We start from the raw sequence: 16757 nt of genomic DNA, 5'->3' as shown, positions 1-16757 counted from the left end.
TTCCCTTCACTAATCACAGGAATGAATGCTGCCCCAGGCATAAAAGAGGAACAAAGGTTTGATCTATGCCCCAGCAGTGGCATTCACCTCCACATCTTGGACTTCTGGGCACCACCTCCATGTCTCTTTCCTTGCCTGGAATGTGTTTCAGCAGCAGCCCTGGGGATGCCAGGGGAAGGGTTGGAGGTGCCAGCCCCACCCCAAGCAGAGGGACAGGGAGGTGACAGCTGCTCAGGTGACAGCTCCTTCTTTTTGGGAGTCAGCCGGGGGAATCATGTTTGTCTGGGAGGTTTGAACAGAAGTGGCAACAGATGCACTGTGTAATAAACCACAAAAATCACTATTGTGCTTTCAGGAGGGGAACAGAGGGGAGAAAAACTGCAGGCAGCAGAGATAAACCCAAGCAGAGCTATGGAAAGGCAATATTTAATAGTTCACCAATCCCCTTTCCAAGGTGTGTTACCCCTAGAGCTGAATTAAGTATTGATCTTTTTTTTGGGTTTGTTTAAAAAAAAATTAAAAGGCACAAACCCAAGCATCTCCCACCACCAAAAATTTAAATGTTGGCTGCTGCCCCTCCTATTTCTCACACCTGAATGAGTGCATCCTCCCCTTTTTAGGCTGCCTGGGTCAGTTCTTGTTTGGCATCCCCATCCCAATGGCTCTGCCCAGGGTTTGATCATCCCACTGCTTTCTGGGGCTGTGCTGAGAGCCCAGCAAGGAAAATTGGGAATTTTTTTCTGGAGCCTTTTTGACAGGGGTGTATTTTACCATGCACAACTGAATTTTTTACTAGTACAACTCCAAATCTAGAGAAACCCTTGCAACTGTGAGAGAATGGGAAGGTGAAGGAGGTAAAAGGCAGTTCTGGAATCTTCTTGTACTAACTTCATCTCTAAAACCTGTTAACGGGGCCTTTTGACACTGCATTGATACCACAAATAAATATAATCATCCCTGAGTGGTCTAGCTCTTTTCAGGAGGTATCTGCTTGGATAATTTTTAAATTTGTCTAAGGCAGCTTGGAATTACCTCCAAAGTGCTCTCTATAAAGCCAGATTGTACTGCATTTAATACACATGCTTTTAGCCCTTTCTTCCCTGATTTTTTTGGACTTTGATTGATATTTCTGTAGAGGACTTTATTTTTTATTCTCTTTTCAAGTGCCTGTGCTGGCTCACAAGTGACTCAGTATTTGATCAATACTGCTGGTGGCTGTTGGTGCAGCAACTGATGGGAAGCTGGAGGAGAATTATTCCAGTGAAAGTCTTGAGAAAAATCAGTCAGAGAAGGCTGGTGAGTTTGCTTGGCTTAAACATTCAGTGTTTTCAGAAATGGGGAGGGGAAACAGCCAGTAAACAGCTTTTGGAGAAGGCCAGAGGTATCTAAATAGTCAGTGGAGGGAGTTTATAGTGACAAATCACATCACCAGCAACCCCCTAAAAAAGCAGATTTCCAGTGCCTCTGTGGCTGGCAGCAGGGAAAAGCCTGTCAGGACACAAGAAAGGCTTTTCTGGTCCAGCTGAAGAGCACGTCTGTGCTTACCACAAAGGCTGTCCTGACCTCCAGCTGCTTTCCTCTCCAGGGAATCCTGGAGACTGATGTGATTTCTCTGCCTAGTAACACCCAGCAGATTTTCCTGCCTGCATCCCTCTGTGAGCCCACACAAATCTCTTCTTCCCCAAGATGTAAAATGTGCAGTTGAAATTTGCACCTAAGGTGTGAGGTGTGTCTGGGGGGAGGGAGTCAAAACCTCCTTAAAGGGTCTAATTTCCTTTTGTAGAATCAGCCTGGTTTAGGTTGCAAGAGACCTGCAAAAACATCTGGTTTTATTTACTGCCCAGGCAGGGACACCTTCCACTGTCCCAGGTTGCTCCAAGCCCTGTCCAGCCTTGGAAACTTCCAGGGATGTGATTTTCCCTTGGAATGTGCCTTGCTCTCCTTTCCTCTCATTCCAGTCCCGTGCCATGGATGCTGTCCTACACCCCGTGTGCACCATCCATCTTCCCAGCTGCGTGCTGTCACACCTTCCAGGGAGGGGCAGATGAAAAAAATTGGTCTGGACAGGGGTTCTTTGTTAAATGGAAAGTATTTCAGTGGAAAACCAGCAGCCAAATTCTGGGGAGCCCCTGGTTCCAGGTGTGGCAGCACATCGCTGCACTGGCCCGTGAGAATGTGTCACCCCTGGGTTAAAGGCAGCCCTGAGAAAGATGCCAGCCCAGGTGAAACCAGCCACAAGTGACTTCTCTGTCCTCCTCAGAGGGAAGATAAATGTCATCAGTCATCAGCTGGCACGGCTTGTACAAGGCACATTTTTCTCTCCCTGCTGCTGAGCTGGAGCTGCTCTGGAGGGAGCAGGGAAAGCACAGGGAGGGTGAAGGGGAGCTGTGAATCCTGAACTCCTCCCGTCCCTCGGGTGGCTCTGTCAGTGCTGGGAGAAAAATGTGAGTAAAGCTGGGGAAAACGAGGCGTGTGACCACCCCAGGCAGCCAAAGCAGGGAGATAAATGGGTGCAAAAAAAAAAAAAAAACAAAAAAAAACAATCCTCCAAAAGTTATTCCAGCTGCTCCCAAGCAAGGTGGGGAGAAAGCAGTGTGCTGAAAGGGTCAGGGCAAGGGGAGGGGATGTGGAGCTGCTTCTTACCCAGCTCCCAGGTAGTTTAAAGCTAATGGTGAGGAACAATTCCAATTAATTCCAGTCCCCAGGGCCAAGGAATTGTTTCAGTGCTGGCCTGGGCAGGAGCAGGCAGGGATGGGGATTTTCATCCCAAGAGACAGGTGTGTGTCCTGGGAGCCAAATTCTGATTTGAGTGAGCCTCCCCTGCCCTGAGTTTTGATGGGAGATAAAATTATGAGTCTCCTCTTCCCTGAAACCCTGGTTCTTGCTTCTCTATGTCCCTTGGCAGGGCAAGAGAAGGTGATTCTCTGCTCAGATCTATTCAGACATTTCCGTGGGGATATTCCAAAATCTCTTCTGTGTATTTAACAGTCTTACCCATGATCTTATCCCGTCTCTCCTGGAGCTCAGACAACCTCTTGGCATCCTGTAGGAAGTGATCTCCCAGTCCAGAGGCCTCTGTTCCATGGGAAGTGGTAGAGTCACATCCCTGGAAGAATTTAAAAGCTGTATGGATGTGGCCCTTGAAGACCTGGGTTGGTGCTGGATTAGGCAGTGCTGGGGAAATTCTCAGACTTGATCCTGGAGGGCTTTTCCAACCTTAATTAATCTGTGAAGAAGCATTTATCCCTTTCCAACAGCATCCCCAAGCCATGGGCTCTGTCAAAACACCTCCTGGGCGAGGCCTATCCTGGTATTTGTGCTCTCAGTTCACCCCAGGGAGAAAAGGACAAATCCTGCTGAATCCAGGCTGGCTTTGGGTCATGCAGGTAAAACTCCACCACCAAACTCTGCTAGGAAAACATAACTCCGTTCAAATAACTTGCAAAGTGAACCGAGCTCCCCTCACCTCTGGAAAACCACTCCTGAGCTTGCTGCGACCCACAGCGTCCTGGGGTAAAGCAGGTATTGGAAATCATTCCCTGCCTCAGCATTTGTTCTTGGCCTTGTTCTGCTCAATATCTGAGCTGTGCAGACTGGCAGCTCCTGTGACAAAGACCGTGGGGTGTCCCCTTCCCCTTCCCAAACATGCCAGCAGTCAGTGGGGTGGGATGAGCCCTGCAATTACCCTATTACATGGGATTACCTGATTTTGGAGCATTTCTAACCCTTGCCTCCCCCAGCAATTAAACTTAGTGGCTCTGAGGGAGAACGGACCCAGGCAGAGAAGGTGGCTCAGATTTAATCTCCTTGTATTGAGTTCACACATAAATAATTACCTGGGAACTTGCTGCTTTGATCTGCCCCACTGACCAACCTCAGCTACGGCCTGGGAAATTCTCCTCAGTGAGGTGATTTGCATAGGATGAGCCAGAGGAGAAGTGCCAAGGAAAAGAAGGATTTTATTTATTATTTTTGAAACGCATCAGGCAGCATTTGCAGCATTTGCCCAGAGGGTATTCAGTTCTGGTATCGCTATTTTCGTGGTGGCTTCTTTGCAGTGATTAATTGAAAGTGCCAGCATCAGGAATCATGGGAACATATGAGAAACCCAGTTTCTCTTTTAAAATAGAAGTTTTCTTCCCAGCGCGACAGAAAAAAAAAACCTGGAGAAAGGTCATTATTAAAGAGATGCAAAACTCCTCTCTGCTTCTCATCTAATCTCGTAATTTTTCTTAAACTTGAGGAGAAGAAACTCTCTCTCTTGAAGTGCACCAGATGGTTGCATATCACCAAAATGGAAAAGCTGGCATCATCCAACCTTTGGGAGCAGATGCCCTGATTTTCCACACAGGCATGGCAGCCACCACCTCTCCTGTGTCTTTGGAGAGCTTTCCTGGCAAAGTTGGGCTGGTGGCTCCCAAAGCAATAAGTAACTGAAGTGTGAGGACTGGGGAGGATGTCTCCACCCATCCCTTCCCTGGATATAAACAGAAATTTCCCCCTTTCCCACCCAGCATTCTGGCACTGAGCTGCTCTTGGTCAGGCTGGACAAAGCCAAGCTTTGTCCAAATCAGTCCCAGACAGGGACTAATTTAGGATTGAAGTCACTCAGGTGTTCAAGCAGTTCAGGTTTGGGACAGCAGGTCCAGCATGCTGGGGGTCACACCCACCACATTTTCCCTTATCCACTCGCTCAGGGCCATGGAATGATGGAATTGTTTCGGTTGGGAAAGAGCAGAGCTGGCTGTACCCTCCTGTCAGAGAGCTGTGGAGAGCAAGAAGGTCCCACCTGAGCCTCCTGTTCTCCAGACTGAGCCCCCTCAGCTGCTCCCAGCGCTCCAGACCCTTCCCCAAATCAATTCCCTTCTCTGGACAGGCTCCAGCCCCTCAGTTCCTTCCTGAATGGACAGGCCTGGAGTGAGGGTTTGAGGTGCCTCAGCAGCACCCAGCACAGCGGGACAATGTGTGAGGCATCAGCTTGGAGCTGGGATTTCATGGATGTGTCCACACAAACTCTGCTTCGTTCCTAGTGAGCCATCCCTGCCTCTACAAGTCACATCCCCACATCCCCATGCCTATCCCAAAGCTTTTCCATCCTTTTCTGTGCATCCCTCCCCTCTCATTCATCCCGTTGTTTTAGCCACCCTGGGCTGAATCCTCTCCCTGGTGGCAAACCTCTCAGAAGCTGAGGGTTTGTAGTTATTTACCAGAGAAAGGATAACAAAAAACATCATTCTGCCCTTTCCCTCCACATTTACCAAATGGATTTTTGAGCTGCTCGCAGTCAGATTGCAATAAATACACTTGAAATCCCCTGCACGTAATGGTTGATGAATCCTGGATCATAATTCTGCTTGGGTTGGGTTTGCTGGCTGCTGCTGGGCCGTGTTTTCCTTTCTCCAGCCCTTCATCCTGCACAACTCTGCGGTGGAGAGTAAATTGGGAATAAATTGGGAATAATGGAAGCTCTGATGACTAAATTTCACTTGTCAGTCGGAAAATTTTGTGCTGGGCGTGAAGTTCTTGCAAACATCACAAGGTAAGAAGAAACAGAATATTGACCTGGGTGGGAGCAGCTTTGCTAATCCCCCAGGGGTCTGAGCCTTGGGAAGGAAGAGCAGCTTGGGAAGAAGGATCATCCACCAGCAGGGCAACACCTCTTGGATGGGTGTCATAGTCAGGTAGGAAAATTACAGAAGAAAGGCCCCATGAAATCAGGCTGAAATTGCCAAAGCTGGCCTGTCATTTCTTCTAAGTGCAGCTAACAAGCAATTTGCAAGTTCCCATGTGAAGCTATTTTGAGAATGAGAAGTTCGTTTAACACAACAATCTATTCTGAGAGTGAAAAACAAATGTACCTGTGCAACCAATGAGATTTGTTCCATGAGAACCCACAAAGGAAAAATGTAAACATATCTGGAGAGAGAAAATTTGATTGACATACACAGTATGAATGAACTGAGTTTCACTGCATTGCTGACCAGCTAGGTTTAACACACTGCCTTCTGGTATTTCCTACAAATATGAGCTTTGTGAATAAAGAATTGGCTTTCTGCACGAGGAAAATGGAGTCTCAGCTGGTTTATTCCAACAGATGGGGATGGGGATGATTCCAGCTGAATGACCTTAGCACAGCCCCATCCCTGCAGCCATCATCCCCAAAACCACAGTGGCAAAGGCAGAGGGAGGGGTTTGGGCAGACAGGGAGATCCCCTGGGATGAAAAGTGGGAGCTGGAGCTCGGTGCAACACCCAGGCAGGAAAATCCATGCCTGCCTCAGACTGATGATCTGTCGGGGGAAATGGAGCACGGATATTTTTAAAACGTGGGGCCATTAAGCTCTCCAAATGGGCCAGCTCACCTGCTATTTTAACAACACCTTGTGACAACATCTTCTTTTATAAGCAGTCCTTTCGGACTTATTAACTCTGAGCTGTCTCATCCCATTTGGAGAGAGGAAAATGCCATCGAGTTGACCCCTGAAACTGTTTAATGAGCTTTTATGGGGCATGGGAAATTTAAGCACCAGCCCAGGACTTTGGGGAGTCAAAAAATAAAAAGCTGGATCAGGAGTGCTGGTATTTACACTGCTTTTTGTTTTCCTGCTCTTCCCTCTGCGTGACCTTGTGTTTATTGTGGGATGGGTGTCCGTGAGTTTCAGCTGGAATCAGTGACTGTAACATGATGAAGAGGATGGGAATATTTAAAGTGCCATCCTGGCAATGTGAAGTGTCTGCAACCGTGGCACATCCCCCCTTTTTTTTTTCTTTTTTCTTTTTTTTTTCTTTTTTTTTGCCAAAAACCATTTTCCTTTAAAAATACACCCCCTGTGAGTGTGCCTTTGGGCAAGGGGAGAGGCAGTACCAAGAGAAACAAGGGTGAGGTCATGGAAAAGGGAAAACCAGCTCAGTCTCACATCTGGGAATTGGCTGCCAGTGTGGAAGAAGGGTGGAAAAAGCGAGTTTGGGGCTTCCCAGCCTATTGCTGCTGGTGGGGGCAGCTCAAGGATAGGGAGGGGATTGGAAACTCAGCTCTGCACTGGGTTTTTTTTCCCAAACTAACTTATTTCAGACAGTAATAATAATAATAATATGAGAACAATAACAGGCTTTAGGGAAAAAAAAATCTTGTAATGAGACTCTGGGAAGCAGGAGAGTTTTCCCAGAGGATCCTGTGATGCTCCATCCACCTGCAGAGGCTTCAGCCACACCAGGGCTGGGATTCCTTGCCCTGGAATGGCCCTGCTCCCAGCTCCAAAGGAGGCTTGTGGGGGCTGCTGGTGGGTAGCAGGTGCTGGGTGGGTGCTCAGAGCCTCTTCTGGGCCCCGTGGGGTGCACAGGTTGGAGATCCAGCAGTTCTGGAACATCTGTGAGGGTTCAGTGTCTGTCACAGAGAGGTTTTTTTTTACAGATAGTCCTTAGTAATAACAATTTGCTGAGGTCTCTGCTCTGCTTCTAAGGGTTTATATTTTCCTATGGTGAGCACCTTCTATTTTTCACCCTTAGGAATGAAAAAGGAAACCTTGGTCCTAATTCTTGGCAGAGCATTCTCCAAAGTGCTTGTGCTCTGCCTTGCTCCCCTTTTATTTATGTTACAATCACAGCAGAGCTTTGCTTGGAAAAACTGAGAAGGTAGCCAAGAAGAATACACACAACTGCCCAGGAGAGATAATCAGTTGTTAAAACATGCCTGCTGCTCTGATTAGAAAGGAAATGGAATTGGGTTTAAAGTGGAATTAACTGAACGCTCCCTTATCTTGTCCATCTCCTCTGCTTGCCCAGCCCTTCTGGGCAAATATGATGGAAATGAAAAGAGAAAGCTGATCTCTGAAAGCCCCTCTCCTTGGGCCTGAGCCAGGGAAAGACATCCCTTCCAGTCTGCTCATCCCAAATGTTCCTCCAGCTCGGCTACCACCAGTTACAGAGGTTCTCGCACAGCTCGTGTTTCTCCAGTGCCTTGTACCAATTTGTGCCCTCCAGGGAAGAGGCAGAAATGGATGGATTGTGCCTAAAAGGTGCGTTAAGCTGCTAGAAATTTTTTTTTTTTTTGTTTATTAAATCTGAGTTGATCCCATTTGACATTGTCACCTGCTCCAAGGGAAGGGTTATCATTGCTGCTGATGGAATGGGAATAACTCCAGCAGGTCCCTGTGAGAGGAGGAATGCTCTGCCCTCAAATCTGTCCCCTTGAGGGGGAGGGGGTGGGGAGGGTGCTACTGCTGCCCTTTCCCTTGGGTGGAATTCACAGGATCGCCAATGGGTTGGGATGGAAGGGACTCTAAAGATCCTCTAGTTCCATTTGGATTCCAACAGATTCCAGCCTTCTGCCTGCCTCCAGGGAGATCCTTGCCCATAAAAGAGCCAATTGCTGGATGGCTAAAAAAAAAGTACTGTCCCCAGCCTCTGTAATTTGTACTTCCACAAAACTGTCAAGGAAGCGAAATGCGATCGATGGCTCAGACCTGAAGGCTTCAATTTAATCTCTGCAAAGATTAATCTCTGAAGAGTCGAAGTTTTCTCTTGTTATCTCTTATTTTGCAGTGCCGCCAGAGCCCCATCCCGTCACGCTCAGACAAAATCCTCAGGTAATTTCATACCTTTGCACTTGTTTCCTTTCCTTAAATAAACCCCCCTGCTCATCCAGAGCATCAGCTGTACCAACAAATTCTGAAATCCTGTTCTCTGGTTGAGGCATTGGCAAAAATGAACAAGGGGGATGATGATTGCCCAGAGCAGCTGTGGCTGCCCCTGGATCCCTGGCAGTGCCCAAGGCCGGGCTGGACACGGCTTGGAGCACCTGGGACAGTGGAAGGTGTCCCTGGAATCTTGTTTGGCCAAGCCCAACCCTGGGATGCGGCGCTGTGAGAGGAAATCTCATCCTCCAAGAGGCTCCTCTGCCCTCTCCAGTCTGCTCAGCCGCAAGGAGCTCACCGTGCAGCCGCTGTCAGGTGGCTGAGCTGCAGATTTTGGTGGGCTTTTTGCTTCTTTCTGGGTATTTCAGTCTGCTGCAATCAGCCTGCAGGCCTTGCTCCCCTTCCTGACCGTTTGTTGTGCTGATTGTTTGCCATGAAAATTTGGGCTTGAGCCAGGGAGAGAGGCAGTCTGTAAACCAGCTGGTGCCTGGAGCTGGTCAGAGCACTGGGCTGATGCACTGATTATTTTGTGATGACTTGTTTTGATCCAGAGCCATGAAGAGGTGAAGGTTTGGCCTTTACCAGACAGGAGTTATCACTCTCCTTAGAAAAATACCAAAACCACAAACTCCATTAAAAAAAAAAAACAAAACGAGATCTGCACATTGACCCAAATGTTTGTCTCCTTCTTCAGGCCCTGTTCGTGCTGAAAAATAGTGAATAAATGTTGAATATGACTTGAGGCTTTATAGTGGATGGTGGTCCATAGGAGAGGGAGATTTTGGGATTGCTCCACGAGGATGTTGGCAGGACATCAGGACAGGAGAAAGCATCACTGGTAACTCCTGCTTTCATGACCTGTCTGGTGCCAGCTCAGAAAAGACTTGTGGGGTAAGAGTGTGAAAACTTGCTCTCAGAAAAATTGGGAGGCAAAATAATAACAAAAACCAACTGGGGTGGAAAAGGGATGATGGGAATTGTGAGCAGCTTTTGGGTTTCATGGTGCTCCTGGCACCCCCAGGTGCAGCTCTGGCAGGGGGATGAGTTTCCCCATCACTCCCAGGTATTTGGGATGTTCCTCTGGGAAGTTGGACTGCTCAGGATGCCCTCTGTGCAGGCCATGGCATGGGGCTAGCCTGGGATCACTGCTGGGTTAGAAAGAAGTAATAATTCATGTCTCTGTTCCTGGGTCACACTTGAAATTAATGAATGGCTTTGCAAAAATTGGCCACTTTCCTTTGATTCATTTGGTTTGGACTCTTTCTCTGCCCATGGGTGCCCAAGCACAATTAGGTAATGATTTCAAGCTCTCTTCCAGCCTGGAAAAGACAAGGTTTTATTTTGTAATGAGGTGCTCTGCTCATCCCACGACTCCTGAAGCAGAGGGGGAAAGCAAATGCAGTGAGCACCCTGTGATGAGACTGGTGTGAGTGGCACGTGGATCTCCACCCCTAAAAGGCATGAAACTCCACACCAGGATTCACAGGGTTGTAGTGAAGCCATCCCAAAGCATTTGCTGCCTGCTGCAGGTCTTAAAAGGCCAGAAAATGAGAGGCTGCCCCAGGGAGGCTGAACAAGGCCCTGATGGTGAGGCAGAGAGGTGAAAGTGGCTCAGAACCCCAAAAGTTTTGTGTTACAGGTGGATAAGAGAAGCATGGGAAGTGGCATTTCTGTGAGACCCCATTGAAGAGGGGTTTTTGGCAGGCACCACGTTGGGGAGAACTTCTTTGTGGGCAGAGGAACATTAAGGGGAGTTTGGAGGCTTTCCTTTCCTAGAAGACCTTGAGGGATGAGTGCATGTAAAAAGGAAAAGCCCCACAAAAGCTGCTGTGGCTTGAGATCACAACCTTCTTGCCACCCTGCAGGAACCTTAGGCTGCTGTTCCCTTTCCATTATCACCCAAATCTCAGGTTGGGGTAGGTGCTACTGCTACTGCTATTCCCTTGGGTGGAATTCACAGGATCACCAAATGGAAGGGACCCTAAAGATCCTCTACTTCCATTGGGATTCCAACAGATCCCAGCCTTCTGCCTGACTCTAGGAAGATCCTTGCCCATAAATGAGCCAATTACTGGATGGCTAAAAAGATTTGGGGTGATTTGGATGCTGTGCTGACCCTTCCTGCTCCTTCACCCACGGGGGCTGCCTGTCTGGGTGGTGGTGACAGCAAAACAAGAGGGAAAAAAATGAAACCACCTGCACAAGAGGGGAAAATAATCAAGCCAAGGGAAGGAAAAAAACAACCCAACTTGTCCTCTTATAACATAAAAGCCCTCCTCCCCTGGAAAGAAATAAAAGCCAGAGTGAAATGAAGGTAAATGCCAGAGGTTTAAGTACTGAGTGTGTTTTAAAGGTTATCTTTCAGGGGGTTGGAGAGAGAGCAACAGAAAGGGAAGGAGCTGGAGCACTTCCCATTGCAAGGGCCACTCCAGCTCTTAATGGATTTTTATATCCCTGTCTGCTTTTTGTGACATTATTAAAATTGCTTATTTTTATTTTTTTCCCCTGCTTTCTTCATCTGGGGGAAGGGGTCGGAGAGGGGAGCAGGAGGACAAACTCTGTTGCCGTGGCAATGTCCAGCTGCACATCTGCATGGCTGATTCAGAGCAAAACCCAAGTTTTGGGTAGTTTTTGAAGAGGAGAGAGAGGAGCTGTGTCTAGGTGTGTGTGCATGCTGGGACAAAAGGCACAGGGTTTAATTACAGGCATGGGGAAGTGACATTTCCAGGGCTTACCTGGTGAGGACAGAGAAATGAGGAGCCTGCAGGAAGGTAAACACCTGTGTATAACAGGAATGCTGCATGGCAGAGCCCCCTCTTTGAGGTCCATCTAGCAAATATCATCCCATTTCCTACTCAAAAACACGCCAGACTTCTGGAAGAGCAATCCCAAAGACAGCAGTGGAGAAAGCAAAGCTGTGCTCTGCCTGAGGGGAGGGGAACAGGATTCCTCCCATCCCAAATCCTGGCACAGGGGAAAACCCATCCACTGGGGGTGGCTGCTGTGCTTGGGAATCCTGCTTCCTCCTTCCAGCCCCTCAGCCCCTGGGCTGGGTTTGCTGGCTTTAGCTCCATTTCCCTGGCAGAAACTGTGCCCAGTGGTGTTGGGAATCCCTCGTGGCCACATGAGCTCCCGATCACTCAAAAGGAGCTGTCTGCCCCAAAAGTCCCATTTCCCCCTCCTGTCCAGCCCTTGGGGAGAATCCTATATCAACAGAGCTTTGTTATCTGCCTGGGTGAGCTCCTTATCTCCCCAAGTGCCTCATTCTCATCATCAGCTGAGCTGGGAAAGGGTCTTGGGGTGAGGGGATGTGGCACTGGGGGAGGTGGGAGGGCTGCTCTCCTCGGTTCTAGCCACTCTCACAGCTCCTGCAGTGAGGGGTTTCTGTTAATTTGGGGGTTTTCTGAATTTTTGGGGGGTTTTACCTCAGGTCTAAGTGATTTAAAAAAATTACACAATCTCTTGTTTCTTCTGCTCTGATTTAACCAGAAATTCCACCTTAAAACCACACTGGAAACACCAGGGGGAAAGGACAAGACAAGCAGTCCTTGGGAATGTATGGAATTGACACAGAAGTCATGGAGCAACTGAGCAGTGACAGGGCTGGAAAGGTATGAGGGTTTGTGCTCGTTCAGGTAGGGATGGGAATGAAGAGATTTTATTTTTAGAAGGTAAAGAATGAACTTATTAACAAATAGTTTTGTTTTGTTTTGTTTTGGTATTTTTTTAACTAGGATTGTTAAGGTGAAATATAATTTGTTTTAAACTTTTTACACTATTGGTACGCTTAGACTTAGTTCAGTGAGGCAGAAGAAGATATCTATAAAAAATATTAACAGAAAGAGAAAAAATAAATTGTTTACATTCTTCTCAAACTTTTTCCCAAGTTGAACCTAGCAAAAATCTTTCTCTTTTTCTCTCTAACTAAACAAAGAATATATACAAGTGTTTGGGTTTTTTGGGGGGTTTGGGTTTTTTTTTGGGTTTGTTTTTTTGTTGTTGTTGTTGTTGTTGTTGTTGTTTGGTTTTTATTGTTCTGTCTGTTTGGTTTTTAGTTTGGTTTTTTCTTTTGCAAGAGCAGGGTTTTGCATCCTCCTTTAAGGAAAGCACCAGCACCTTCTTGGGCTTGTTTCTGGGGTGAGGGCAAAGGAGAAAGGATGGGCTCTCAGAAAGGGAATAAAACCACTGGTTCCCCCCTCCTGAGGTGATTTGCTGTGTGCCAGAGTGTATATTTAGGCTGGGATTAATTTCCCATGCCTCTCAGCAGCCCAGAGAGCCTCACAGGGTCCCCAGTGCCCCCAGTGCCAGACCCCACAGGAGCTCTGGGTGACAATGGCACTGAATTGGGAGGGGGGTAAAGTCACAGGAGTGAGGGACAGAGGGAGATGGAGTTGGGTAATTCCCACTGAAGCCAGAATTGGATAATTCTCACTAACCAGAGAGCCCCACCTGCATCTTTCCATTCTTTTGCATGTGAACAAGGTCTGCATCCCAGGCAGGGGCTGGGGGGTGGGGGGGTGTGGGAGCCCAGCACATCCCTCTGGCTGCCCTGGCTGGCTCCAGACCCCGTCAGGGAGCTTGGAGACCTTGGCATGGAGTCAAAACCACCTGTGGCTTTGATTTTAGCCCGTGGGAAAAGCTGCCAACTCTGTGTGAGGAATTACAAACCACAAGGGTTTGAGCAGTGTGATGTTTACATTAACAGAGGGTGAAAAAGTAGAATTTTGGGGTTCTTAGAATGGGGTTCAAGGGGGTATAAGATGGAGGGATTTGGGCGTGTCCTGACCTTCTTCTCCTTCTTGCCCTCCATGTCCTGCTGTGCTGGTGACACTTTTCTGTTGGTTTAAGGTACAGACACACTGTCCAACATAAATGATAGGATTTGGCACAATATTGTAAATATGGCACAGGTAGTTTTTGGTATAAAATGTAAACACTGCCCTGAGGGCAGACAGAATGCCATGGCCGAGCTGCTGGACAGAGCTCAGCAGGTCAGAGAAAGAATGTTCTAGATAAGGGAAAATAAACAACATTGAGAAGCTGACCCTGCACAATCAGACTCCTCCTTTGTCAGCACAGGCTGGGAAAAGAGGAATTTTACACTCTTGGGGTCACCTCAGTGCCCAGACCCCAGGATGAGCAGCGATGAAACCTGGCAGCACCACTTCCAGGTGTTCTCCAGGGGGCCAAGGGATGGAGCTGGGTGTCACTGCTGCCATCCTGCAGCCTCGGGGAGCTGGGTGCCTGGCTGGGCTCTCCCTCAGCGTGCTCACACACATTCTTGGAGCAAAATGCAGCTGTTGAGGAGTTTGGGCAGCTTTGGTGTTCCTCAGGAGCAGAAAACATCCAGCAGCAGGGAGAAGAATCAGAGGGTGTTAGCATGGAACTGCCATCAGAGTGAATAAAAGGAGTTAATTTTGCCCTTTTCCCTGCATTTGACCAATAACAGCAAAAGCAGGGTAGTGGGACCAGAATCAAAGAATCATTTAAGTTGAAAAAAGGACCTTTAAGATCCTTTAAGTCAAACCATTCCCCCAGCACTGCCAAACTCACCACTAAACCCTGTCCCCAGGTGCCACATCCACGGGACTTCCACATCCTTCCAGGAGTGGGGAGTCCAGCTCTCCTCTGGCAGCCTGTGCAAGTACTTGGCAACCCTTTCCATGAAGGATTTTTTCCTAATATCCAATCTAAACCTCCCCTGGCACAGCTTGAGGCTGTTTTCTCTTGTTCTTTTGTACCTGAGAGCAGAGCTTGACCCCTCCTGGCTGCCCCTTCCCATCAGGGAGCTGTGCAGAGCCCCCTGAGCCTCCTTTTCTCCAGGCTGAGCCCCTTTCCAGCCCCCTCAGCCTCTCCTGGGGCTCCAGCCCCTTCCCCAGCTCCCTTCCCTGCCCTGGACATGTTCCAGCCCCTCAGTGTCTGTCTTGAAATGAGGAACAACTGGAAATGTCTGGAGCTGTTTATTTTGCACTTCTCTCCATCCAAAACCTGAATGGATGTGTTTCTTTGTCCCAAGGCCAGGCTGGGCACAGGGTGAGTGGGAAAGATTGGCACAAAAGAGTCGCAGGAACAGGCTTAAAAATATAAAAAAGTATCCCTGGAAATTTCTGGAGCATTTCCCATCCCAGACAAGCCGACCTTCAACTGGTTGAACTCCCTCCCCCAGTTTTAACAGCTGTCAGTGCAAACACAAGGTGGCTGTTCCTGGAAACACTGAGCCTTGAGAGAAACTCATGCTGCCCTTGTCCCTCCGAGGAGGCTTCATTCCAAGAGCTTTATTTATCTCAGGAGCATCACACCGTTCTCTGGGAGCTCACCCTCTGCTTTGACCCTCAGGAAACACGTCCTGAAAGATGTCACTTGGCAGCAGAAATGTGCTTGTCTGGAAAGCTGCAGGATGAAGCTGAGGAATTGAGCCCTAGGAAGGCACAAGGTGATCCCCAACAGTCCTAAAAGCAGTGGGGACTGAAGGAGAAACTGCTGTGGGAACCACTTCTGCCACAGGACCCCTCAAGATGGGCATTTTCCACACTGGAGGGGGAAAATCTGAATAAGAAGCTGATAATCCCCAATTGTCACGATTACTGTGGGTAGTTAATTAGCAGCAGTGAGTGGCAGCAGGTGACTCAAGCTGACTCAGGAGGAGTCCCAGGGAGCATCCCTGTCCCAGAGCCTGGCCACAGTGTGGCTTGAAGCAGCCTCCCACAGGTGTTCTTTAGCCAGAGGTCTCGGGGTCTGGGCACTGAGGTGACCCCAAGAGTGTAAAATTCCTCGTTTCCAGCCCGTGCTGCCAAAGAAGGAGTCTGAAATGCGTAGGGTTGGCTTCTCAAGTTATTTTCCCTTATCTAGAACATTCTTTCTCTGCCCTGCTGAGCTCTGTCCAGCAGCTCGGCCATGGCATTCTGTCTGCCCTCAGGGTGGTGTTTACATTTTATACCAAAAAGTACCTGTGCCATGGTTACAATAACGTGTCAATATCTATCATTTATGTTGGACAGTGTGTCTGTACCTCAAACCAACAGAAAAGTGTCACTATCACAGCAAGACATGGGGGGCAAGAAGAAGGAGAAAAATGTCAGGACACACCCAAATCCCTCCATCTTGTCCCCCTGAACCCCATTCTAAGAACCCCAAAATTCTACTTTTTCACCCTCTGTTAATGTAAATATCACACTACTCAAACCCTTGTGGTTTGTAATTCCTCATACAGAGTTGGCAGTTTTTTCCACAGGCTAAAATCGAAGCCACAGGTGGTTTTGACTTTGTGCCAAGGTCTCTGAGCCCCTGCCAGGGTCTGGAGCCAGCCAGGACAGCCAGAGGGATGTCCTGGGCTCCCACAAGAGGGGCCCTCTCAGAATGCCATCGGGTTTGCCCACTGTGGTGCTGAGTCCTGCTGTAAAGGTAATTAAAATTAATTAAACAGCCTGGCTCCATCCAGGGGTCAGGCTCCACAGGAGAAGTGGTCACTGCTGCAGGAGCTGCACAGCTCAGAGTGAGAAGGAGCTTTTGACATCCCCGAGGTGCCCAGAGCAGAAGCAGATTTCAGCCAAGGAGCAGGGCTGGTAAGAGGCACTAGAGACCCCTCAGCAACACCCACCTGCTCCACAGCCACCAACTCCATTCCAAACAGCCACCTCCAGCCCCCACAGAGATGTCAGGATCTCCAAAACTCCTCAGTAGCTCCTGTTTTCAGCACCTGATCCGAATTCCAGCTGCTGCCACCCTCCTACGCTTCTCCCCTTTAGCCAGCACGGGGCTGTGGGTGCAAACAGAGATCCTGAGCCCCATTTCAGCGTGTGAGGATGGAAATTAAAGCATTAAACAGAGCTCTTTGGACAAGGACACGGAGTGACAGGATGAGGGACATGATTCACATGGACAGAGGGCAGGGTTAGCTGGGATCTTTGGAAGAAACTCTTCCCTGTGAGGGGGGTGAGGAACTGGTAGTGAATTCCCAGAGAAGATGTGGCTGCCCCATCCTTGGAAGTGCTCCAGGCCAGGCTGAATGGAACTTAGGGCAACCTGGGATAGTGGAAGGTGTCCCTGCTGAGGGAGCAAATTCATCTTCAACAAGCTCATCATTGCAACCCCAGCCACGCTGTGGTTCCATAGCCAGGAAGAAGAC

At 48.6% G+C, this 16757-nt stretch overlaps 1 long non-coding RNA gene across 2 annotated transcripts in view; it reads left to right on the top strand.

The window, feature by feature from the left end:
- The window catches only part of LOC115495722 (uncharacterized), a 179473-nt gene that overhangs the window by 150552 nt on the left and 12164 nt on the right, over window positions 1-16757 (top strand). For both annotated transcript variants that reach the window (XR_012056639.1, XR_012056638.1), the window contains exons 5-6: window positions 8541-8584; window positions 12122-12243. This is a non-coding gene — a long non-coding RNA (uncharacterized lncRNA). The remainder of the gene's footprint in view (window positions 1-8540; window positions 8585-12121; window positions 12244-16757) is intronic.

Source organism: Taeniopygia guttata, chromosome 6 (assembly GCF_048771995.1).
Source record: "Taeniopygia guttata chromosome 6, bTaeGut7.mat, whole genome shotgun sequence".
In the NCBI taxonomy this organism is placed as follows: Eukaryota; Metazoa; Chordata; class Aves; order Passeriformes; family Estrildidae; genus Taeniopygia; species Taeniopygia guttata.
This window is presented reverse-complemented; position numbering and strand designations above follow the sequence as displayed.